Genomic DNA, 26,432 nt, shown 5'->3' with positions numbered 1-26,432 from the left:
TAATATTATCATTAGGTTTTTTCTAGAATCACCAAAATCTCATACAGTTAAACCTCGATAAATGAATATTCGATAAAGTAATAACCTCGATTATATAATAAATTCTTCCGGTCCCGACTTGGGCCAACGGACTAAAGTAATAACCTCGCTAAATGCATTAAGTAATAAAAAATATTTAAATCCTTAAGGGTCCAATGAAAATATAAAGTAATAATTATTAAATTACACACAATATATATATATAAATACTCAAGAGTTTACAAAAAACAATACCTATAATTGTGCCTATAATTATGCCTATAATTATTTGATGGATTTGTAATTACGCTAATGTGATAATTACAAATCAATCAAATAATATATTTCCTAAACAAGATAATTACATATCTAATGAATATTTATCGATAAATGAATAATTTATTAATTTATTGATAAATGAATAATTTATTCATTTATCGATAAATAAATAATCTCGCTTAATGAATATTTTTTTTTCGGTCCCAATGATATGCATTTATAGAGGTTTTACTGTATATTTATAGAGTAGGTTCAGGATTTATCAAATAGAAATGAGCGGTATATTAATATTAATTATTAAATCTATAATTATACATTAAATATTTTTTTAAATGTATATTTTATTTTTAATTATTAAAAATATATATATTTTAGATAGACATATTCTGATTGGGCTTTAAATTAATTTTACGGCTTCGATTTGAAATTTGATTTTTAAATCGAAATCCAACTTAAGTTAGATTGAACATATTTAAATGAAAACCGGTTAGATATCGCCCAATCGGACCATCAACAATATTACTTATTATTCAAATCATTACATATAAGAATATTGTAATCAATTTCATATGCCAAGCATGGTTTTGCCTTGAATGAGAGTATCATAATTTATACATGAGAATTGGGTTGTTCATTGAAATGTGAATGAATTACCTTTCATGTCATGAATAATATTCAGTATTATGATTTATGTTGAATAATATAAAGATTATTTTTAACAAAAATTGTTTGCAATAAGTCATGAGAATATAAATGACAAAAAAATCATGTTCCAAACATGACTTTCCCCTATATAATTAAGCAAAAACAAATTCAATTAGTTAAACTCAATTTAACACCTAATTCCCATTTTTCCATATTAGTAAGATGGTGCATTTGAAGATCAAATTCGACGAAAATCCATTTATTGTTCACTTAGAAATGTCATCCCAAACTCAAATTATTGATTTGAAAACGAAAATTGAAAATCTTTATCCACATTATGAAGTCAATAAACAAGCTCTCTACTTCAATGGACGTGATTTATCAAATTACGATACTCTTGAATCTTCTGGTATTCAAGACCATGCAAAGCTTGATCTCATGATTCTTCCTCGTCCTCCACCCACTAATTTTCAACTGCAGATTAGTGGCATCACAAAAAATGTAATGGGGATACCAGGAGATATGACTGTCGCAAGGTTGAAGGAACTACTTGCCGTGGACTGGGGAATTTCAAGAGATAGAATCATTCTGTTCCATCAACATGTGCGAAGGAGTGTTTATGAAGAAATGGACAATAATCAAACTCTTCTTCATTATAATATTGATAAGTACTCCATTGTCCACGCTCAGGTGTAAAGGTGTAACGTATTCTTGTAGATTCACTTGCACCTTTAACGTTTTCTACTGTCATTGTCATTTTTATTCTAGTTATGTTTTTGTTGTCTTTTGTCGGTAATTATGTCCAAAATATCGACAAATTGTGTTTGCTTAGTAATTTATGTCGGTACTATTTACTTAAGAATTGATAGAATTGAGCTATGGTAATAACAATAAACCCAAATATATTAAAGATATTCTTATCTTTAATCCTATTATATTAGTAATAAAAGCTATTAATAATTATAAATTAGTAGTTTCAAGATGGACTTTATTCTTGAAGTTCAAATGTAACATATTCGTACAAGTTTACTTATACCCTTTACGTGTTCCTTATAATGCAGTTTTATTATGGCAGATTTTTTTCTAATTCAATTTTGTCACTAGAATTTCTTGGTTGAGCTAATAATTTTTATAAGGCTAGGTAAGAGTTTCCTTTTAGAAAACGAACCTCTGAGTAATTAAAAAATTATATAAAAAAGATAATATAGATATTTAATTTGGTTTTCTAAATAGATTTGAAATTGAAATAAATTTAAGTTACTAGAAAGTAGAGAAAATTATATGATAATTTAAGTTTCAATATTATTTTACAGTTACCGAAAATTTTTTTGGTTTTTTATCCATTAAACACAAGAAATTCATATTATTATCAAATAATCAGTTTTTTTTGCTTTGGTCAAAAAAACAGTTGAGATTAAAATACAAAAAACATATACTTTTTAAAGATCTAACAAAATAAAAATTAATTTTACAAATTGTTCAAACTTGTATTTATTTATTGAAAGACGAGTATTGTATAACTATCCCTAGAAAGTAGGGAAAATTACACAGAAATTCATATTTTAAAAACTATTTACAATTATGAAAATCGCTTTTATGTATTTTATCATTATATGATTTTAAATTTTAAAATATCAGAATATCATAATTTTATTTCTATTTTTGTCAAATTTTCAGTTATTCAGTTGCAGGAAATAAAAACAGTTTTAAAAAAACCACCAAATATGACATTTAAATAAATTTATTTGACATTTAAATAAATTTATTTAAAAGTCTGACACAGTTATAAATAATTTGTTAATTATGATTATTGTGTAATTTACGCTAGAAAGTATTATATTTGGACCTATATTAAAAAGCCCCTAATTATTTGTACCAAAGACCCGTTTGAGAAGGGGGTAAAGGACTTATAAAAGCAAGCCCCAATTTATTTGTACTAAGGGGCGGTTTAGTAAAAAAAAAAAAAAAAGGGCATTGCAGCTTTTGGGCCTATATAAGCAAGCCTCCGTTTATTTGCACTAAGGACCCATTTAGTAAGAGGTACTGGACCTTTTAATATAGGACAATAAGTAAGCCGAGCAGTTTATGAGCACTTTAATGTTCGGCTAGTTAAAAATTCAACTGTGTTCGATTCGATTTATAAAAGAGCGAAGTTTGAGCATGATTTTAAGGCTCGATCGATAAACAAGTCGGGTTTGAGCATTGACGAAACTCGGCTCGTAAGCTCGCGAGCATGCTCAATTATAAATTCGTAAATGAGCTCGATTATAATGTTCATGAGCAGACTTGTGACCAAGATCCACTAGTACAAAAATGGGCTTTTAGCTACAGTTGTATTTCGTAATTAGCTACAGCTTTTACGATCGACGCCAATACTGGGTGATGCTAATTTATGAAAATATATAAAAGATTTAAAACAAAAAAAAATGTAAAAATGTTTTAATTTTTTTAGATATTAGCGTTAAACTTATAGAAAATTAAATTTGTCTATTTTTTTTTACGTTAGGCATTTTTAATTCTTTAGACATCACACCAAAACGACGATGTTTTAACGTAGTGAAGGCTAATTTTTTTTAAAAATAAAATAGTTCTAATTGTATGATTAAAATTAGCCATCCAAGTTGAAATTCCCGACGCCACTATTTGTAATGAACAAACATAGAGAACACGTCACTTTCTGAGAAAATCATAACCAATAATTCTTCAAATAAGGCAAGCATAGTTCGGAGGCAACTTTAATTCCCACACAAAATCAGTCTAAGAATCCCCACGAGATACTCTGAAGAAGAGGGCAAATTATTAGAAGCACCGGGTTTTTCATGTCAAATGGAGGACCTTCCATACATATTTTGACATGTGTAATATGGACCCACATATATTATAAAAGGTCCCACTATTTTAATTATTACGTGGGGTCATAATACACGTATTCAAATGTGAATTGAGAGTCCTCTGAGTGACATAGAAGATCCGGTGCTTAATATAAGAACTCGAAGAAGAGAGGGAATCAGAGGAAAAACTTAAAATTTTAAAAATGAATTTTGACTGAAAAGTCAAAAGTCAAAAACGTGGAAAACAATTTTTTAAAGGAAATTGTTCTCGGACGGAGCAAACCATAAGATTCTGTGCAAACCATAAGATTCTTTTGCTCCAACAATGGAGTGAGATAAAATTTCACGAATTGTGACAAACCATAACAATTCTTTTGCTAAAGAAAACTATAAGTGTTAGTATAAAACAAGATTATAATATGAAACAAATCAAAAATTGATTTAGAATATAATTAAATGGATGAACAAATCTGAATAGAGATTAATCGAATTAGAAAATTCGTATCAGGATAAATTGGATGAACAAATTCGTGTGGAATTAACTAAACGAGTTTTACTCGTGCTGATAACTTGTTATAAAACAAGGAAAATAATATACAATAGAATAAGAACAAGCAAATAGGACAAGTGAAATACAAGAATACATGCCTGTTTGGTTCAGCTGTTAGTTAATAGTTGTTGCGGTTGCTGTTAGCTGTTTGCAGTAAGCTGTTAGCGGTTGCTGTTAGCTATTTGTTATTAGTTGTTTAATTATTAGTGTTTGGTAAAATTATATTGAACTGATGCTGTTCGGATTTACAATGTCTAAAATGGATATATTTTAAATTAATCAATGATGAAATTTTAAAAGGAAAAATGTGAAAAAAATACCTATAACGTTTACAACTAGGAATAATTTATTCTTAATGTCTAAAATGGTGCAATTTTACCCATAACACTGACAACTAAGAGCAATTTTACCCTTAACATTGACAAGTTGGATTGATTTCAGATATTATTAGAAAACATAAATATTTTATTTCTTATTATACACCAATTGCACATACCATGTCACGTCCGTGTCTAAAAATTATTTGATATAGATTTTCGAGTATTAATTAATTACGATTTGAAATATACTATCGGGTTTAATTTAATGTTTTAGATTTAAATTAAAAAATTTGGGTAAGTTTTATAAAATTTAATAATCAAGGATGACCTTTTATTAATAGTTAACGTTAAATAAAAAAAAAAACGAGTTTGACTTACATGAATTAGTAAAAGAACTTAATAATTAAGTTACATTGAAGATGAAGAAGGTATTTATTAATATGTAATTGTTAGTTGAAGTCATAATACATATATATTTAATTATTAATTTTATATTAGTTTTTTTACTCAAATCTATATTATATATAATTACGGAAGCAGAGAGAAATGAGAAGAAGTGTTTTAGAAGTCTTTTTGATGAGTTGTCAACGTAGTAAAAAATCAAATTAAAAATATTTAATTAATTAAAAATAAATATTTAATTAATTAAAAATAACAAATTTATATTTATAATATATTAAATAATTACTAGCCTATTAATTAAAATAATAAAAGAAAGCAAGAGTTACGGGAAGATGAAAAAACACAAAACAAAGGAAATCCAAAAGTCACAAATAAACTTCTATATAAAGCATGATAGATAGTGTTCTACCATTATATTCATTGGTCACGATAGATAGTATTATATTTCTGAAGGTAAATATTCGATTTTTTCATATGTTGTAGTTATTTTGTTCTCAATTATGTTGTTGTTTTATTTTTATTAAACAATAGTTGTTATAGTTTCATATTTTAGATTCATTTCTGTTGTTACCCAGGTTCTATACCTCTCGCTATCTTATCCATGTTTTCTTTTTTATTTGTCTTTTTTTTTTCCAAACTAATAGCTTCAATCGAAGAAATCCGACAGAAATAGAAGATGCATGAACAACTAAAACTGGAAAACACAAAAGTGTCAAAAATTACAAGAAATTCTTATGTTTCTCAAGGTAATTATTCGATTTTTTTCATATGTTGTAGTTATTTTTGTTCTCAATTGTGTTGTTGTTTTATTTTTATTAAACAATAGTTGTTATAGTTTCATTTTTCAGAGATGAAATTCCATTTCTGTCGTTACTCAGGTTCCTTACATCTCGCTACCTTATCCATGTTTTCTTTTTTAGTTGTCTTTTTTTTCAAAATGACTAAAATAAAGATTTTATAAATTTGTATTCTTTTTTAGTATATGTTGCTAGGTGTTATGGTTTCGATTGCTAACTCTTAACTAAAATTTAGATTTTCGGCTTTATATGAACTCAATTTTTGGCTTTCTCAATTGTGTTGTTGTTTTATTTTTTATTAAACAATTGTTGTTATAGTTTCATCTTTCAGAGATGAAATTCCATTTCTGTCGTTATCCAGATTTCATACCTCTCGCTACCTTATCCATGTTTATTTATTTATTTTTCAAAATGACTAAAATAAAGATTTTGTATATTTGCATTCTTTTTTAGTATGTGTTTCTAGGTGTTATCGTTTTGATTGTTAACTCTAACTAAAATTTAGATTTTCGGCTTTTTATGAACTCAATTTTTAGTTTTAATTGAAGTTAGATTAATTTTTCTAATTCGGAACATGTTGAAATCCACTCATTTTTTTAGTTTGAGTTTAGCTAATTGATATGGATTGTATGCATTTTGGTACAAATAGATATAAAGTTTCACACGATAGTTGTTCATTGAAGTTTGAGACATATTAAATAAAATATTAAAGAGATATTGGAATATTATAGTTACAATGAAGTTTATTTCAATATAAATTATGTTATATTATTATTATTATTATTATTATCAAGAAGTTATTTTTTCCCAATTTTCTAGACAAGGAGATTGTAAGCGTCTAATACGCTTGATAAGATGTTTATCCTTGAAGAATGTGGATTATGCTAGATACGAATTCAAAATCAAGGTAAATAAAAATAAATTTTGATGCTCAAAATCCGAAAAATGTACATTAATTATGGATATTGAGATAATTGCTTTTGCAATATTGGCTTATATAATTTTTTAACTATTATATTATGGTTCGTACAAAATTGTTAGTATTTCAAGAGTTTTTAACAGATGAAAATGAAATATGATCATAGTACAAATTATTGAGAAATATTAATTAAGAAAATATTATTATTTGAATCTCTTCAAATTCTCAAATGTTGAGCATAATGATTCTAATTAATATAATTAATTTCACATATTAATTATAAAACGTTTTTTTTTTGTACTGAGTGGTTACAATTACGATTTAATTCTATTTAACTAAAATTAATTTATGGACTTAATACTTTATTAAGAAAAAATAAAATGTTTAATTAATGGACATAAAATATTTTCACTCTCCTCTTTATACGCTTATGTCTCGACATTCTCTCTTATTTTCAAAAAAAAAAAACCCGAGAGGAAGATGGTTCTCTCCTAATTATCTTTTTCGTCCTTTCATTTTTTTTTCAATTCTTTTGTTTGTTTTTCTTACTTACAAAATTCAAGAATATATAATTATTAGAAAATATTAATGAAGTCAAATAAGTGATATCTGCGAGTATGGCTGATATTCTATATAGTGAAAGAATGAAGAACAAATTGATCGAATGTCTTGATGAGATATTACGAGATGAAAATAGGAGAAATCATCATCTTAAACTGATTCAATTAGATATATTGGGTTATTGTAGCAGAATGAATAATTGAATTCGAATACTTGGTGATCATGAAATTCCATCAACCAAAATAATTATCATCAAGATGAATTTGTGACTAATTCTTACGAATTTTATTTTTTTTATATGTAACATATTGAATTGATAAAGTTTCTTCATATGCAACATTAGAAAAGTATTGATTGTAATAGTTTATAGAATAATATATTGATGTTGCTTCCATTTTAACATAGTAATTCTTTTGTATCGTAGATATAATATTTAATTTTAATTGTAGTTTAATTCAATTTTTGTTTAACCTATATTGTAATTCTTTTGTATCGTAAATATAATATTTAATTTTAATTATAGTTTAATTCAATTTTTGGTTTTTTTTTATTATATTCTAATATATTTCTTAATTAATCTGCTATTTTATTATTATTGTTTCACAGAATATTTGGAATATGAAAATGTATTAAAATTCCTAAAAAGTACAAATCATTGAATTTTTTAAAAATAAATAAATCATTCATCTTTAGTTAATATTCTATAAAAAAAAATAGTCAATTATTTTTAAAATTAATTTAATTTGAATTATCATTAAAAAAATATATATTAATTTCAAATATACATAATATAAATTTTTTTTCATAGCATGATATAAAATTATTTAAAAGTAAATATGTCAATTTATTTATTTATTTAAATTATGTAAAAGTTTCATACCCCGTGCACGGGTTTCCGACTAGTGATAATAATAATAACAACAATAATAAAATATGTTATTACTTAGAATAGAAAATATACTATTTGTTTTTATTATTTTTAAGATGGTTGTGTTGTGAAACAGAGGTTACAGATGGCATGTATTTGAAAGTATAAAATATGTATAAAAACATGTGTACACCACTTGTCTAAAGATTATCACACACCATGTATTATAAATTAATTATCTATGATTTACAAATGAGTTTTTTTTTTGTTACAAAAGGAGGAGCTTTTAGCTTGGGTTTTGGGGGAAGATAAAAACTTTAGATCAACTTATAAAAACAAACAAAAGATACAATATGAGATAAGATACATAAAGATGGAAACGAAAAAGAGAGGTTTTGGGGAAAAATGTTTTAGGCTGTTAACGGATTACGCCGATTAATTTTCGGTGACCGACGACGACGTTTTGGATCAGCTGTCAGCGGATCATACTGATTAATTTTCGGTGGACATTTTGGTACGATATTTAGATCGAAATTATTTTTAAAATGTTCTAGATATGATTTTGATTAAGTTTGGTTCCACTAATTTCGTTAAATTTTAATAAATAATATAACTTTTAGATGAGATTGCCTTTTAGATTTAATAACGTGAAATTCAGTATTAATAAACAAAAGTTATGAATTAGAAGGTCTAATGATGATATTTACTAATTAGAGTCGGTATTGATATTTGCCAAGTAGAGTCAGTATAAAGTCGAATATAAAATTAGTACTAATAAGATTTATGACAGTGAAACGAGTCCAATAGTATCAATGGTTCGAATTAACTATGTCGGTTTAGAATCTTTATTTCGGTGACGGAAAATAGTATGATAAACGTATTTAACTTTAAACGATATTAAATTTTATCGATATAATATTTTGAGCTATTAAATTCTTGGAATTCGATTAAATTACGAATCGATGATTTTATACGATATTTTAACTATTTTAGTTATATTATTAAATGATTATTTGATTTTAAATATTATGATTATTTTTGCAAAAATAGTTAATGGAGGTCAGATGATTTTGTGGTTATTGAATGAATTGGAAGTTTGATTGTGAAAGGAAATTTGAGCATGTTATGATTTTCTAAATTTTTATATCTATCTAGAGTAATCCGGACCGGTGGTTTTGATAGTTGAAGACCATGTTCCATGAGGGACATGATATGTGTACACAGTGTAAAGACCTAGTCGGGTATTGGCAGCGAACTGTGGGGTAAGACCAATACGGGATTAGGCAAGGTTAAAGAGACGTCTCGATTATGTGATATATGGGGTTATGGATTGATACATAGGGGAGAAACTCTAGAATGGATATAAGGTTTTATATTTTCGGATATGAGCTGATTTTGATATAAGGTTTTATGTCTTCGGTTATGAGTTGATTTTGATATAAGGTCTTAGGTTTGATTAATTACGAGTTTGATTGATTACGAATTTGATTTGATAAAGCGTTTCATTGATTACAGATTTGGTTTGATAAAACGTTTGATTGAATAACATTTGATTGGTTACGAGTTGTTTTGATTAAATGCCAATATAACGATATCGATAATTATCTGTGATTTGGGTTGATTTGATAACGTGATTTTAAGGTTTTTAAGTTTAAGTTTTATATTGTCGAATCGATAAAGTTTTCGCGTATATTAAATAAATAATAAATAAATTTTAGACGGTCTGAATAAGCGTTTTGGTCTATTCCGAAATTAAGTTAAGTTATTAGGAAATTAATTAAGTTTTTAACATGTTAAAAATTGATGAGTCGAATTCGTAGATTGGGTTATCAATAGTAGTAACGATAAAATGAAATCTAATAATTTCATCAGTGTATAAATAAATAAAGAGAACTACCTAAAATAGGTAGAACTACGTGGCTTTGATTCCCGGTTTAAATATTAAAAGATGTTCGGGATACGTAGGAAGCTCGATAGCATTATCGAGTTCAAGCCAAATAATTAAATAAAAATTTAGGTAGTATAAATAAATTTCTATCTATCAGAAAATAAGTTTGGCTTTTATACTCTTAGAAGTTCGTTATCCTGTTTTTCGTTCATACCCGATGCCGTTTAGGGTCGGGTGTGACATACCAGCGGTTCTAAAAAAGAGATTTCATATTTTTTGTGATTTAATAATAAAATTAAAAATTAATATTTATAAATTCGATGAAATATTGGAAAATTTTTTGTCCAACTCGTACAAAAGACAATATATTTTTTTTATTTTCATTAAAAAAAAATTTCACGTCTAATAATATGTTTGTGATATGTTACTAACGATGATAAAATCGTACACATATGAAGTGTAGATGACAATATTCATGACCAAGAAAACAGTTTGATAAATTATTTTTCAAATTGACCCAACTTGTCAATGTTATGGGTAAAATTGTTTTTGGCGGCAAAAATTAGGAGTATAATTACACAATTTTAGACGTTAAGGGTAAAATTGCTCCTAGCTATAAATGTTGGGAGTATTTTTGCACCTTATCCTATTATAAAATAAAAAATGCGTTATACAAATTAATAAAAATAATCTCTATAAAAAATAAAAAATTTATTGAACACAACAAAACCTTGTTTTTCCGGTAATTATGTTGTAGAAATATAAATAATGTTAAAGAATAACATATTTTGTAGAAATAAGAAGGATAATTCTGTCAAATAACAACTAACTACAAACATCTGTTTATGAAAAGCTTCAAATAGGAGCTTTTCGTGAAACGCTCCAAAACGCTGCAGTTTCCAGAGAAAATGCTAAACGTTGCGGTTATATAAACCTAACCAAACGTTATATTTCCTGCGGTTTGGAGTGAAACGCTAAACGCTCCTTTGAAAAGCTGAAACAAACACCCTTACTCTCTTCATCTTTCTTATTCTATTACATATTATCTTCCTTGTTTTGTAACAATAAGCAACTATTTGTGAAACGCGTGAAACCATGAAGTTTTTTAAAAGGCTTAATACCTTCTCAGCCCCCTCAAGTTGTCTCAATACTGCAACTGAGCCCTTGAACTTAGACGTGTGACAACCAACCCCCTCAACTTGTTTATTTCGAACAAATAACCCCTCAAATAGGTTATTTCGAGAGTTTTTTTTGCCATTTACTTAATGTATTACTAGATTAGTTAGATGTAGCAACCGATAATTTGAAATCTTTTATTTCTGATTTAATATTATGTTGAATGTTTTTTAGGTTTAAGGGTTATTTGTTCTAAATAAGCAACTTGATGAGTTATTTGTTCCAATTGAACAATTTGAGGTGTTATTTATTCCAAATAAGTAAGTTGAGGAGGTTAGTTGTCATAAATCTAAATTCGGGGGGTCAATTGCAGTATTAGAAAAACTTGAGACGGTTGTGGATGTATCAAGCCTTTTTAAAATTAACCTAATAGTAAATTGGGCATTTAAAAACTTGAAGGATTTGAAACACATGTGATTGTCGTGATTGGTAGGTTTTTGCACAATTTTATTCCCAAATACCACTTTTGATTTTTGAGTCGGAGGATATTTCTAAAACTAAAGATTCTCCAAATGAGTATCAACCAATTAAGGTGCTTTAGTGACAAGGAACTCTATTGCTTAAATTAGGTTTGGATTTCGATTCCTTAAAAGTGAAGCTACTTAATCAATGTTGGAATAATTTTAAAATAATTAATTAAATTTAATTATAAGAAAATATATAAGAGAATAAATATTTGTATCACAGTCACATGATCTCCTAATTTTATTAGTGAATTACTATATCCAGCCTCAAATTCCCACCCCTAGTCCCGTGAAAAGACCAAAATACCATTTAGATAATTTTTAGAATTCTCAAATCCTCTCAAACAACCTAAACTCTCTTTAATCTAATCTGGACTAATTTATCAATAAAAACATGGATCGGTAAAGGAAAGGGACCTATAATACGTATTTCCGTTTGATTTTGATGTTTTTTTGACGTTTTTTGCATCAGATTTTGCTGTTATTCAAAATCGGAATCGGGACATGGGGCGTGTGGAGATCACGTTGTCACCTCTGGTGGGGCGTATGAACATCACGCCCCACCACAGGTGAAGGCGTGATAGCCTCACGTCTCACCACAGGTGACGGCGTGATATTCATACGCCGTCACCTGTGGTGCGACGTGATGTTCATGTTGAAGTAATTCGGTGTTTGGGAGAGAGAGAGAGGCCGAATTACGTAGAGAGAGAGAGAGAGAGATAATGAACGAATAATAATTCCATTGATTAGGGTTCGTATTGATCACAAGTATATATATGACAGACATATGAATCTATACTAATTAGGTTTTCTGAACCCTAATTAGTTGTGTAGTTTAGATAGAACTCTAAGACTTAATCCTAGATATAATAGAATCTTATCTCTGCACACTTAATAGACTTGTGTACAGACTACAATTCTATTTAGTGTGAGGATAATTATCTGTAGAGATAATACTGATATTATCTCTAACACCCCCCTTCAAGCCGATGCCACGGAGAAACCAACAGTCGAGAGCATAACTGCGTGAAGCGAAGATTGGGTAGCGGCTTGGTTAAAATGTCTGCTACTTGATCATCAGTAGGAATGAATCTGACATTGAGAAAACCATTTGTGACTTGTTCATGGACAAAGTGATAATCCAGCTCAATGTGTTTTGTACGAGCATGGAATACAGGATTTGAAGTGAGATAAATCGCACCTACATTGTCACACCATAATTGTACGGGGGGTGGTATGTGAAATCCCAAATCTTTCAACAATGATTTGAGCCAGAGTAATTCCGCTGCTGCATTTGCAACTGCTTTGTACTCACTTTCAGTGGACGATCTTGCAATGGTGGGTTGTTTTCGCGTTTGCCAGGAAACAATGCTATTCCCAATGTAGACATAGAAAGCTCCAGTTGATCGTCTGTCATCCGGGCATCCCCCCCAATCACTGTCCGAGTAGCAATGCATATGCGAAATGTGTTTTGGTGACATAAGGATGCCAAACTCAAGAGTTCCTTGAAGATACCGAAGCACCCTCTTTACACTCTTCCAGTGTTCATCCGTGGGACAGTGAAGGAACTGACATAACTTGTTGACCGAGAATGCAATGTCAGGGCGAGTGAGAAGAAGGTATTGAAGAGCACCAACAACACTCCGATATTCATCTCCTGATGCAAGCGGAGTGCCGAGGCTTTTTGACAACGTGGGAGTGGTGCTCATAGGTGTCGTGATTGGTTTGGCATCCGCCATGTTTACACGATCAAGGATGTCGGCTGCATATTTTGCTTGACACAAGTGAATACCATCTTTTGAATACTGAATCTCAATGCCCAAGAAATATTCCGCACGTCCCAGATTGCGAATAGGAAATTCAGTTTCAATTGAAGAGATTACACTAACAATGTGAGCTAGTGAGTTACCTGTGATAAGGATGTCATCCACATAACATAAGATGTATGTCTGAAGTTGTCCATTTGTGTGAACAAATAGGGAGTTGTCAGCCAATGACATTTTGAATCCAAGGGAGACAAGGAAGTTTCGTAGGCGAGTGAACCATTCTCGTGGGGCCTGCTTTAACCCATATAAACTCTTCTGGAGTAAGCACACATGATCAGCTTTATCTGGATCACGGAACCCTTGTGGTTGTTCCATATAGATTGTTTCAGTGAGGTTTCCATGGAGAAACACATTTGACACGTCAATCTGAATAATGAACCACCGGTTGGACGCAGCAATGGCCAGAACTGTGCGTATAGTGGTTGCCTTTACCACCGGACTGAATGTTTCTTTGTAATCAATCCCAGATTTTTGAGTAAATCCACGTGCCACTAGCCGCGCTTTATATCGATCAATGGATCCATCCGACTTCCGTTTCGTGCGAAAGAGCCAGCGAGAGGTAATGACATATCTTCATTGAGGTCGTGGAACTAGTTTCCAAGTTCCGTTGTCAAGAAGGGCTTTGATTTCTTCTAACATAGCTTGTCGCCATTCAGGTAATTTGTGTGCTTTGCTAAAACACGTAGGATCAATCACCCCATTTTCATGCGTCACTAGTAGTGCTGCGAATTTACCGCGAGAATGCAACGTTGTGTGCCGAAGTTGCATTGTATGACGTCTTGCTGTATCAGGTTCAATGTTCGATGTAGGTTCTTGCACGGAGGGAGCTTGCACAGACACCATTTGTGCAATTGCGAGGTTGTCTGAGTTTCTGGTGACAAGTGATCTATTACCCATTGCCATGTTGGTTGTCGTGTTGATGACCGGAGCATTTACCGCTGTCGTAGCAGAGCACAGCTCTTGTGTCGCACCATGACACTCTTCCGCTGTCGATGCGCCAGATGACTGGGCGTGTCGGCTGCTACTGGTTTGGTCAGCTCGCGAGGCCCGCAGCGTGCCGTCTCGATGATGTGCGTCCTCACTGACAGTTGCCAGGATAGCTGCTGCAGCAGCAACGTCATTTATGGCTCGCGGCTCCAACGCCGCATATTGCTGATTTGCGATAGGCGTATTGGCGAATGACGAGGCCAGATTTGTATTGTCATCCTCAATAATGGAATTTGCATGAACAGCCACGGGTGCCACAGGGATATGAGAAGGCGATGAGTGAGAAACAGGGATAGTGGATCGAGGAATACCTGGATACGGTCCGAGAATTAAAGGTAGTTCTAGTGTTGTCGCATCCAAAACTGCGCTAGTAGAGAGAGGCGTGATGACCGATTGTGCTGTCGGGAAGACTCCTTCATCGTGCTTGACAAATTTATAGATGTAAATTCTTCCTGTGGATATGTCTAAACATAACTCGCCCGAATGATTGGACGAAGGTCCAAGATAAACACAGAGTTTGGAACGAAAATCAAACTTGTTTTTGTTATAAGGTCGTAGTAACGGATAGATGCCACTACCAAATATTCGAAGGAACGAGTAAGCAGGTTGCTTGCGATAAACCATAAAGAAGGGAGAGCGATTCCTAAGTGTTTTAGTAGGAAGGATATTGATCATGCGTATGCTATGAATCATGGCATAATTCCAGAATTTAAGAGGTAAATTAGCATTGGCTAACATGGTCAGACACGTGTCTACTACATGCCGAATTTTCCGTTCAGCGATGCCATTCTGAGCATGAGTGTGAGGACAAGAAATCTTGTGCACAATTCCATTTTCATGGAGAAAAAGGCTGAAGTTTTTGAAATTCACCCCCAAAATCGGAGTAGAAGTTTTTTACTTTGGCATCATACTGATTTCTAATCATTGCAAGAAAATTTTGGAATGTTAAAGCTACTTCACTTTTATTCTTTAGACAAAATAACCAGCTGAAGCGAGTAAATTCATCAATGATAATAAAAAAATAGCGATGTCCATTAAAAGAGAGAGTAGGGGCAGGACCCCAAACATCCAAATGCAAATTTTCAAATTGAAAAGTACTAGAACGAACAATTTAAGGTAAAGAAGACTGAGATAATTTTCCTAAAGGACAAAAAGAGCAACTATTGGTAGGTGCTGAAGATAATAAATTATTGTCTTTTAAAATTCTACTAACTGTCTGATTCTGACAGTGACCAAGTCGTGCATGCCACCGCTCAAAGGAAACCTTCTCTTCGACTAGCGCCTCTTTCAAGTTGGGTGGAAGCACATAGAGCCCATCCTTACTCGGACCGCGTAACAGGATTTCCCCAGTAGTTTGATCCTTCACAAGAAAATGGATAGGCCAAAATTCAAAAAAACAAGCATTATCACGAGTGAATTTCTGAACAGACAGTAAAGATTTAGTAAGCTTGGGTACCAATAAAACATCAGAAATTTTAAGATGGTTGATATGAGATTGACCAAGATGAGATATTTTCAAACCTTGCCCATTTCCAAACTGAACCATATCATTGCTAGGATAAGGATGCATTTGTTGTAGCTGACTTTGCTGAGCCGTCATGTGATTTGTGGCTCCCGTGTCCGGGTACCAGGGTTGCGACGGCCCACTGAACGGGTCCATAGAAGTGTGCCATGCGACATTTGCTTGTGCACTAGGTCGCAGTTGTTGTGTTGCAAACCCCTTGGGCCTCTTGCATTTGTCCGCCCAATGATCAAGATCACCGCAGTTAAAGCATTTACCGCTTCTTCTCTTTTTTGTTTTGGATTTTGCATTTGTAGAAGAGGAGACGGAGGACACATTTGCTTCATGCGAGCTCAATTGTGGTACCGGAAGTGTGAAGGCAGATTTCTTTGTGGAGTGAATCATCCCTTCAACAGTTTTCAGCTTGCTCAGCAATTGATAATAATCAATATGAATACCCTTCTGAGTCACTAAATTCTGAATGCATGATTTGAAAGGATCCCCAACATTCTTGTAAAGTAATGACGGTAGAAGGTGCATGGGATATGGATTGCCAGATGCAGCCAGATCATCAAGAATGGCCTTAAGTTTTTGCATATATTCACCAATGGGTAACTCATTTTGTTCAAACTCATGTAACTGAATGCTTAGTTGAAACTGTTTATCATCAGTAATAACGTCATGCGCGTTTTCAAGTGCAACCCAAATATCATGTGAATAATGAAAGCAAGTGATAATTTCATAAACTTCCTCTGTAATCGAATGTAATAGCAACGACATCATAGCATTTTCTAACTCATCCCACACAGTGTAGGCTGGGTTAAGAATAACATTATCATTGTTGGACAGAAAACCTCCCCTAGATAAGAATTTGGGTGGTGGTGGTGTATTGCTTGTGATGTGATCAAAGTAGTGATGAAATTTGAGGGTAGACACAATGGCCATCCTCCATGCTTTATAATTATGTGGTGTTAATTTAATATGAGTTTGAGTATGCGTAGGATGAGGGCGAGGCTGATTAACAGATTCACTACTAGGTGTGGAGTAAGCTTGATAATTGGACGAGCCAATGTGATTATGATGTTGATTGGAGGGATGAACTTGAGGTGGATTAGCATACAACGAGTCATTGGACTGTGTGTAAAAAGTAGAGGGTAATTGTGAGCTATGATAGGACGGGGGAGGTCCAAAGCCAGGTCTGATAGGTGGTTGCGAAAAATTACATGGAGGATGGAATAGCGGCGGGTGTTGCTGCTGAACCGCTGTTCGTTGCGGCTGTTCTTGTTGTCGCGGTCGAGGAAAAATTCCTCCATCATGTTGTTCGAACAAGTAAGAGGAGGTGACTGATGACATTGGCGCCGTCGTGAAGGGGGAATCGAACCTCCAGCCAGACGATGGCTGAAGAGACGAGGCCGATGCCATATCCACGGTGAATTCCGTGTTGAAGCTTCTGATTCCGCTGTTCGACCGAGCGGCCGCGGCATCAGGTGGTGGAGTCGCAAAGCTTGTCGCTTCGCCTGTTTCTGCAATCGACATGATCGCGGATGGAGACACATTCGGATTTTGAGCCGCAATCGGTATTGATTCCGATAGGAATATCGACGATATCTGCTGTTATTGAGACAGAGGCTCGGATTGATTGAGGGAATTGGGAGGGATTGATGTGGAAGCGGAGCCAGACGGATTTGAACCGTTTCCTGCTCGTGATACCATGTTGAAGTAATTCGGTGTTTGGGAGAGAGAGAGAGGCCGAATTACGTAGAGAGAGAGAGATAATGAACGAATAATAATTCCCTTGATTAGGGTTCGTATTGATCACAAGTATATATATGACAGACATATGAATCTATACTAATTAGGTTTTCTGAACCCTAATTAGTTGTGTAGTTTAGATACAACTCTAAGACTTAATCCTAGATATAATAGAATCTTATCTCTGCACACTTAATAGACTTGTGTACATACTACAATTCTATTTAGTGTGAGGATAATTATCTGTAGAGATAATACTGATATTATCTCTAACAGCTCATACGTCCCACCAGAGGTGACGACGTGATGCACATACGCCCGTGTGGCGTATGGGCAATTTTTTTTTAAATTTAGTTGAATTTAATTAAATTTTTGTTATTTTTAATTTGTTTAATTTAGTTTAACTAAATTTTTATATTGTAAATTTAATTTGTTTAAGTTTAGTTGTTGTAAATTTTATTTTGTTTAACTAAATTTTTATTTTGCTAATTTATTTTGTTAATTTTAGTTAATATTTATTCATGAACTTATATTATTGTTACGGATTTTAATTAAAATTGTATGTTATTTACAGGTTCTAATTAAAATTGTGTAGTTTGAACACGTAACAGGTATTTACAAGTTTAATTGAATAGCAGACTAATTTTTTTTGCCCTCCCGACACGCAGGCGTGTGGCTATTACGCCCCACCGTGAGGTCGGGCGTGTGGCTATCACGCCTCACCGGGTGGTCGGACGTGATGGCAACACGCCACACCGTGTGGTTGGACGTGATAGCTACACGCCCGACCACAAGGTGAGGCGTGTGGCTATCACGCCCGACCACACGATGAGGCATGATAGCCACACACCCGTGTGTTGGGAAAGCAAAAAAAGGAGGTTTTTTCCACCCAAAACCAATGAAAGGGCATTTTCGTTCTTTCACGGGGCTAGGGGTGGGAATTTGTGGCTAAGTATAACAACCCCCTTTTATTAGGGACTTCGAAATGGCATCCCCGCATATATATGTTGACATATGTTTGACAACTAGGGCCAATTCTAGGGCAGGTTGTATAGACGATCGTCTAGAGTCTCCAATTTACGGGGACCTTCAATCGGAATTTGTTTTAAATTTGATAATTATTAAGTTTGCTATGGTTAAAAAGTATGTAGACTTAGATTTATAATAAAATATAGTGATAGGTTAAATGGTAAAGACATAATGAAGTTGTTTGTGAGGTTGAGAGTTTGATCCCTTGGATCTATATGTTTTTGGTTTTCTTTAATATGCTTCTTTTCTCTTTATTTTTTATATATAGTTTGTTATTATTATTATTATTTAATTTTAATAATTGTTTTTTATAATCTTAATTTTTTTTTCTTAAGTCAAAATATTAATATATATTCAATCTAACAGGACTAATATATATTGATTTATTTATTATAATATATTTTAGAATACAATTAATTTTCACTAATTTATTCATACTATTGAGTTAATTATATAAGAACTTGTATCGATTAAATTTTTATGGTGAGTATTTTTACAAAATTAAAATGAAAATTATAATCTAGTAAGACAACAATTTATAAGAAGATCTGAATATTTATAGATCATCGCAAACCATTTCTTATCATAAAAAATAATATATGTATTTTTTGTGGGCTTATATGGGCTCGTTATTCGAGTTTTATGACGTGATTTAATAAAAAATTATTTTTTTTTGTAATATAACATATTGAGTTAATTACGTAACAACTTGTACCGATCCAAATGTTGAGTATTTTTACAAATTCAAAATGTGAATTATAATCTAGTATAGGACAATAATTCATAAAAAGATTTAAATGTTTGTGGACCGGTCCTGAGCATAGGTTAGAAATAGGTTAGAAATGTGACCGTCTAGGACCTAAGTAAAAGAGGTCCAAATTGTTTTTTTTACTGTATATGTAGTAATTTTTTTAATTATACTTATAATAAATGATCAATAATATAATATTTTAGATCTAAAATATGTCCAAATTTTTAAACTTTTAAGTACAATTTGTTTTGTTAAGAGCTTCTTCATCTTTTTTTTCACCTAAGACCTATAAAAATGTCAAGACTGATCCTGTCTAGAATCTCTAAAATACTGGAGTCGGTACTTTTAAAATTGTGGATTCTCATACTTCTGTCAATAAGTGCATGAACAGAGTTTGATTTGGCATGAAATTCCTACCGTGCTCATGTAAGATTTCTATGATCTGCAGTAGTGTTCACATGGACCTTGATGACCAAATGGTCATTCACCGTTAGATCTATGCTGATATTTATTTTATAAACGGTCAAAAATTAATAAAAGAAATTGAATATGTATCCTCTGATTTATGATTTGGATTTAAACCGTTTTATATTAATTTTTGGCATATTAAATTATGACAGACATAGTAAATCTGTATTAATTTTCCTGTAATCCGTTGAATTAGAAACCGATTAGACATAAGATATGAAATTTAACCTAAAAGCATTAATTAGATGATTACGTAGGTTAAATTATTAAATTTGTGGGTTTGGTCCCCTTCCTCTATTATAATTAATATTTAGTCCACCTCCAACCAAAAAGTCTAGCCCAACCACCCTCATATTCCATCTATGACTTCATCTATCTGACGTCACCACTCTTATTTTTCCTTTTACGTCTGCATTCATTATTCTTATTACGTACTCATTCATGACGTAACTACTACCTCTTTCCAAATCATACTTTTCTTCTCGTTTAATCCAATTTTAATGTACCAAACAAACAAAACAAAAAAAAAAAAAAATCCAATTTATTTTTAGACTAACAAAAAAACAAATTGATATATAAATTTATTTTTAAAAATCAAAATTAATATATTATAAAATTACTAAACATAATATTTTTTTTAATCAAACCACCAAATAATCCTACTAGTCTAATTGGATTAATACGATTATGACATGAAAGTTTATCAGTTAGACTATAGTGAACTTATTTTTTACACTAGTCAACCTTATCTATAACTGAATCGTTTTATATTAAAAACACCAAATTGAGTTTCTCCAATAAGTTTTTAAAAATTTAATCCTTATTCCTTAAAAAAAATCGTTATTTAATTTTGAATTAAATTATTAACTAGAGATAATAAAGTGGTCGGAGTAATTAGGTTTATAGTTTTTTTTATTATTTATTTAAATTAGAGGGACAAAAGAAAAGGAAAACGTGGACGTTTTATTGAGATGATAATCCAAATAAAATTACAAGATTAATGAAGCCTCCAGCAGTCGACCAGATTGAGACGGCAGGGCATTTTGGTGATTTCGAAGCTATAGCAATAATCCCACTATAAATAGCAGCAGCACGACTTGAACGTTGAATTCAAAAACCGACATTCCGATTTTTCAACCATTTCCGAACCATGGAAAAGGGGAAAACGCCGAATTCCGACGGCAAAGAAGAAGAAGAAGAGGTCGATGAGCAGAAAATGGAGGAGTTTTTCGCATTAATTAAGAGATTTCAGGAAGCTCGAAACAGAAGAAAAGATGAAGTAGTTTTGGAAGAGATAGAGAGGAAGAAGAAGAAGATTAGAATATTAAATGAAGAAAAATCCAGTTGGGTTCCTTCTTTTCAATGGGAAGATTTCTCGGAGGAAATTCAGTTTAGAACACCTATTCCTCTCATTTTGCCTCGTCCTTGTAATCAGAATAAACAAGATGAAGAAGACGACGGTTTAGATCTTAATCTTTCTCTTTGATTTTTATCTCATTCTTTTTTTTTCCTTTTGTGTTCTCAAATCAACAAACTCACCTTTTGGAACTAAATATTCTCCTGTATATCGAACAATCTAATTTTATATCTGAATCGATTTTAAGTCTCTTGTTAATTATCATAACCAATATAGAATATGCTGATAACCGATAATTGAATTCCTTTCATAATCGAAATAAAATTTAGTTCGGATCGAAATTGATGTGGTTGAATCCAGTGGCGGATCCTGGATTTGAAGGAAGTGGCTGATCTGGATTCCTTATCATAACCAATATAGACAAAATAGCATTAATTGAAAAAAAATATACTTTACTATATAATTGTTATTCGATACAAAATGTCTTAAAATAATAATAAAAACTTCTAATGCTAAGTAGATCGATAATTACAAGGTGATAATTGACATCTATGATCTGTCATAGTTTGAAAACGATATGCTGTCTCTTCTACCTATACTGCTTCTTTTTAGGGTTAAAGTGTAAAAATATCTTTAACGTTTTGGGCCAGGGGCAATTTTACTCCTAAACGTCATGGTGCAATTTTACCCTAATGTTTGTAGTCAAGAGCAATTTTACCTCTAACGTTGATAAATTGGATCAATTTCAGACACTATTATAAAATACAGTCATTTTTTTCTTTATTTTGCACCAATTGCACACTACGCCAAAACCCCTTTCAGACGACGGTTAAAAACCGTCGTCCCGCGAGATATAAATCTGTCACAGGGCTCGCTGTCGTCTATTGCACCTTCAGACGACGGTTAGGTTCTGTCATTTGAAGATACTATACATGACATCAGTCTAGTTTCGTACTGTCATATGAACATTCTTACGATACATCTTTTTATTTATTAACGTCATTTTTAATGTGATCACATGACATACTAGTAATTAAAAATGTCAAGTCGCTATATGGAAAATTGGCATATTGGTATTCGCGGTGACAGATTTTATAATAATTTATGTCGTAGTAACTTGTATCAGATGGCATAGGTCTTAATCAATCATGTCAAGAGATTTATTTTAGATGACAGATTCTTTTAATTTAATGTCTTTTTATTGTTGTTTAGATGATATTTTTTAAAACGTAAATGTCACTCCTTGCCTTCTTCTTCGAATGATTCTGGAAATGAACAATAATTATCAAATGAACAATAATTTTTATATATCAATGATTTTAATTTTACTGGAGACTAATGCTCATAATCTGTTTACATTTGAACTATACAAATAACTGAATGAATGTAGGGTAAAAATAAAATAAGCAATTAATGTACATCTCCAAATCTGTATATATAGTTAGAGGCATCTCCAAATGTAGGGTTTAGATCTTAATCTTTCTCTTTGATTTTTATCTCATTCTTTTTTTTTTCCTTTTGTGTTCTCAAATCAACCAACTCACCTTTTGAAACTAAATATTCTCCTGTATATCGAACAATCTAATTTTATATCTGAATCGATTTTAAGTCTGTTGTTAATTATCATAACCAATATACACTACAAGAAAAAATGCTATCACCGACGGAATTGACCGACATAAATTTTTGGGTCGGAATCACCTACGAAATACCGACGAAATCTATGTGTCGGAATTCTCCTACACATTCACCTACACATTATTAAAATGTGTAGGTGAATATTGGCCGAATTATTCCCTCCCCTATCACCGACATTGTTAGTAGGTGAATTTTAGTATCGGCGATGTCACCAACAAACGCTTCACATAGACCTACAGAATTGTGTAGGAGAATATATTATTAAAAAAATTAAATTAAATTTCTAAAAAAATAAAGTAATATTAAACAAAACAAAATTGTATTTTAACTAAAAAAATAATAAAAAATAGTTAGTATATATAGTTGGATTCTTTATTTCCTTTAGAATCCAAATTCACAAACCCTAAAATTTTCTCCTCGCCTCTTCTACCCTACCCATTCGCAGCCACCCACGATCTACAGTAGCTTATTGTTCTTTCTCATTCTCACCTACACAACACTGGCACCGCTGCACTATTCTGCCTCTCCCCCATCCTCTGATTCTTAAATTTACGCATGTGATTCTTTTAGGTTCTCTAAAACGATATTGATTTGTTTAACCCCCCGTCGAGCTCGAGACGAGGAACCACAAGCTCAAACGTCTTGTTCAGTCTCCTAACTCATTTTCATGGTAAAACTCTATCTCTGTATTTATTTATTCATGTCCAGTCTCCAAATGTCTATTTTATGTTTGTCTCTAGCTGATTTTAGGATTTTGGTAAGATATGGTGCCTGATTTCACCTTCTTTTTTGGATTTGTCTCTGGTGCAGGACGTGAAGTGCCAAGGATGCTTCACCATGTAAGTCCTTTAATTAAGTTAAAATCATTGTTTATTTCTGTTTTATTGATGTGATCAAATAGGAGTTGGCAGTTTGAAATTTGAATTGTTAGCTACCCTATTTTGGAACAAGCTAAGTGAAAATGAATTTATAATATGTGATACAGATTAACTGTCTTTAGTCAATTCCAAACTGTTGTGGTGTGTAGAAACTGCCAGACTATATTGTGCCAACCAACGGGCGGGTGAGCCAGGCTTACAAAGGGTTGCTCCTTCCAAAGAAAGGGCCATTGAAATTAAATATTGTGCTTTGCATATTACCAGTTACTGGTAAATGTTGGTGGAGTTATACTATAGGAATGGTGGTTTCAGCAAAAATATGGCTCTTCTGAGTTTTTCTTTTGTAATTTTTTTTACTTCTGATGTGGAATTTTGTAGCACAAATATGATAGACTTCTTGTTTCTATCTTAGGTTCATTATCTGATTTGATTCTGGATTTCTGCTCTTCAATTTGCATTTTGGCATAGTGGCTAGCTATACAATCTGATTAAGGTAAATGGTTGATATATTTCATCATATACTTGCTTTTACTCGAAAAGTAAATGTAATGATGTAATTAGTAGCTGGATACTAGGTTATCTAAAGCATGTATAGTAGCTTGATATACCAATTCATCCACATCTACACGTTACACTTAATTAGGCTTTGATGGTTACTCTTGTCAATGAGCTTCAATTATGCTTGATATTGCTGATCTACTTGTTCTTCTAAGAGAGTTTTTCAAATTTTTACTTTGTATTTTGAAATGGGAAACGTTGGGTCACCACATAGTCAATGTGATCTTGGAAGTAGACTTTGAAATCTCTTTGGAAAATAGTGCTCAAAATGGACTTAAGAGAGCTTTCTTCAAAGGAAAAGATAACCATTTGTGCATCCAATGTATACCTATGTCCTGACCAAGGTGTGTATGCAGGTTTTTGGCGTAGAGCATGTTTCACTGCATATGAGGAAAAGTAACAGGGTAACAGATTCATCATCACCATCACCATGGTGGTGGATGTTATTCAGCTAAGTCAAAGTTCATGGAAGGAAGACTAGAGTCGAAATCAGAGGCAAAAGCCAGCCCAAAAGCAGAGTCGAAAGCCGGGTGACGGTAAGATGTATACTTAATACTTGAGAATTTGGCAATGGTATTTTTCAATGAGATTGTGTAGTGAGCCATAATGTTTTCGTTAGGTAGTGATTATGCATTTAAAGATTGAAAGTTGCGTGGCTACTTCTATCTGCACGCTCCTCGTATATTATAACTAGCATTTTTATGTAATGCTTACACTGTATGATACTTTATGGTGCCAACTTTTATAGTTTTCTTTCATCTCTGTTTGGTGATTCTAATCATTTCAACTCTGGTACTTGACAAGTCTGTTGTGTGAAGTCTATTGACAACAGTTTAACTCTGATACTTGGATACTAGGGAGGTTATGTAATTGTGTAAAATTCTGCAGCTGGTATAGTGTTTCGTGTCATTGAGAAGTGCTCTAGTTTTACTAGTAATTTGTTGGTCTTTATGGAATAAACGCATTTGCAGTTTTGGGTAACGTTTTTGGTGAATTGCAGATTTGGTCCTAATATACAAAATGGTTCAAATTTAATCCTAATGTTTTTTGGTGAAGTACAGCTTATCTAATAATCTCTCTCTAAATGTCTAGTGACTTTTGACTTCAGATTAGTCCATGTTCATGGTTCCTCACCTAAAGTTATTTTGGTTGAATCTTGTGTCTAATATTGTGCATGAAATTAAAGAAAACAAGTAAAAATCTAGAACAGATGGTAATGCTAAGTGGTTGGCTAGATTATTATTCTTCTTCATGTGTAATTGGAAAATGAACTTTCAATATTTGGTCATCATGGTAATATTTTTATGGATAGTTGCACTTGAAGTTTTCAAAATAAAATATAATCTCTCCTCTGCCAAATATTCACTGCTTTTATTTTATTTTCCTTTTCACTTTCGTTTCATTTCTGCTTGACCTTATACTTTTTATAGTTTTATATTTTTGTAATGGAGAGAATGTTTGCATATATGACAGTTTTACATAGATCGAGTCTCTGTTAGAGCAAGAATGTGAGTTGTGAAATAGCAGACAACTATGAACATGCTGTTTAGACCATAGGAAGAAATGCCCAAATGGAAGACTGTTGAAGTTTGATGATATAATCCTTTTTCAAAAAGAGTAATAACAATGTTGGCTGATAAAATTTTCAACTGACTTTTATGTGTTAAAGTTGAGGCCCTGTCTTGCCATGCTGAGAATTTTGATTGCGTCTTTGCCTATGAGAACAGTTCAGTAATATCCTATATGTATTACAAATCATATATGTAATTGTTCCTTGATAATTCAACATCTAGTTGTATCTACATTCATTTGTTTTGTGTTTTAATTATGTTTTAATTAATTAAAAGTTATGATGTCCATTTCAGGTGTGTTAGTTTCTGTTGTTGCCTTGCTCACAAGGTATTTTGCATTCAATATCTTATTTTTAAAATATTTGTTTTAGGAACTTATTGTCCAGATTTATGGTGTT

General features: G+C 31.9%; 1 long non-coding RNA gene across 2 annotated transcripts; it reads left to right on the top strand.

Annotated features, from left to right (window-relative positions):
• Positions 1-21,513: 21,513 nt before the first annotated feature.
• On the top strand, positions 21,514-26,432 carry LOC136217169 (uncharacterized). Of its 2 annotated transcripts, XR_010683447.1 has the most exons (5): positions 21,514-23,697; positions 23,838-23,866; positions 24,318-24,398; positions 24,820-24,999; positions 26,329-26,432. It is a non-coding gene; the product is annotated as an uncharacterized lncRNA (long non-coding RNA). The 2 variants fall into 2 exon arrangements; XR_010683446.1 differs by lacking the exon at positions 26,329-26,432 and having other exon boundaries at positions 24,820-26,322.

Source organism: Euphorbia lathyris, chromosome 2, assembly GCF_963576675.1.
Source record: "Euphorbia lathyris chromosome 2, ddEupLath1.1, whole genome shotgun sequence".
Classification (NCBI taxonomy): domain Eukaryota; kingdom Viridiplantae; phylum Streptophyta; class Magnoliopsida; order Malpighiales; family Euphorbiaceae; genus Euphorbia; species Euphorbia lathyris.
The sequence above is the reverse complement of the archived record's forward strand: the minus strand, read 5'-3'. Positions and strand labels throughout refer to the sequence as shown.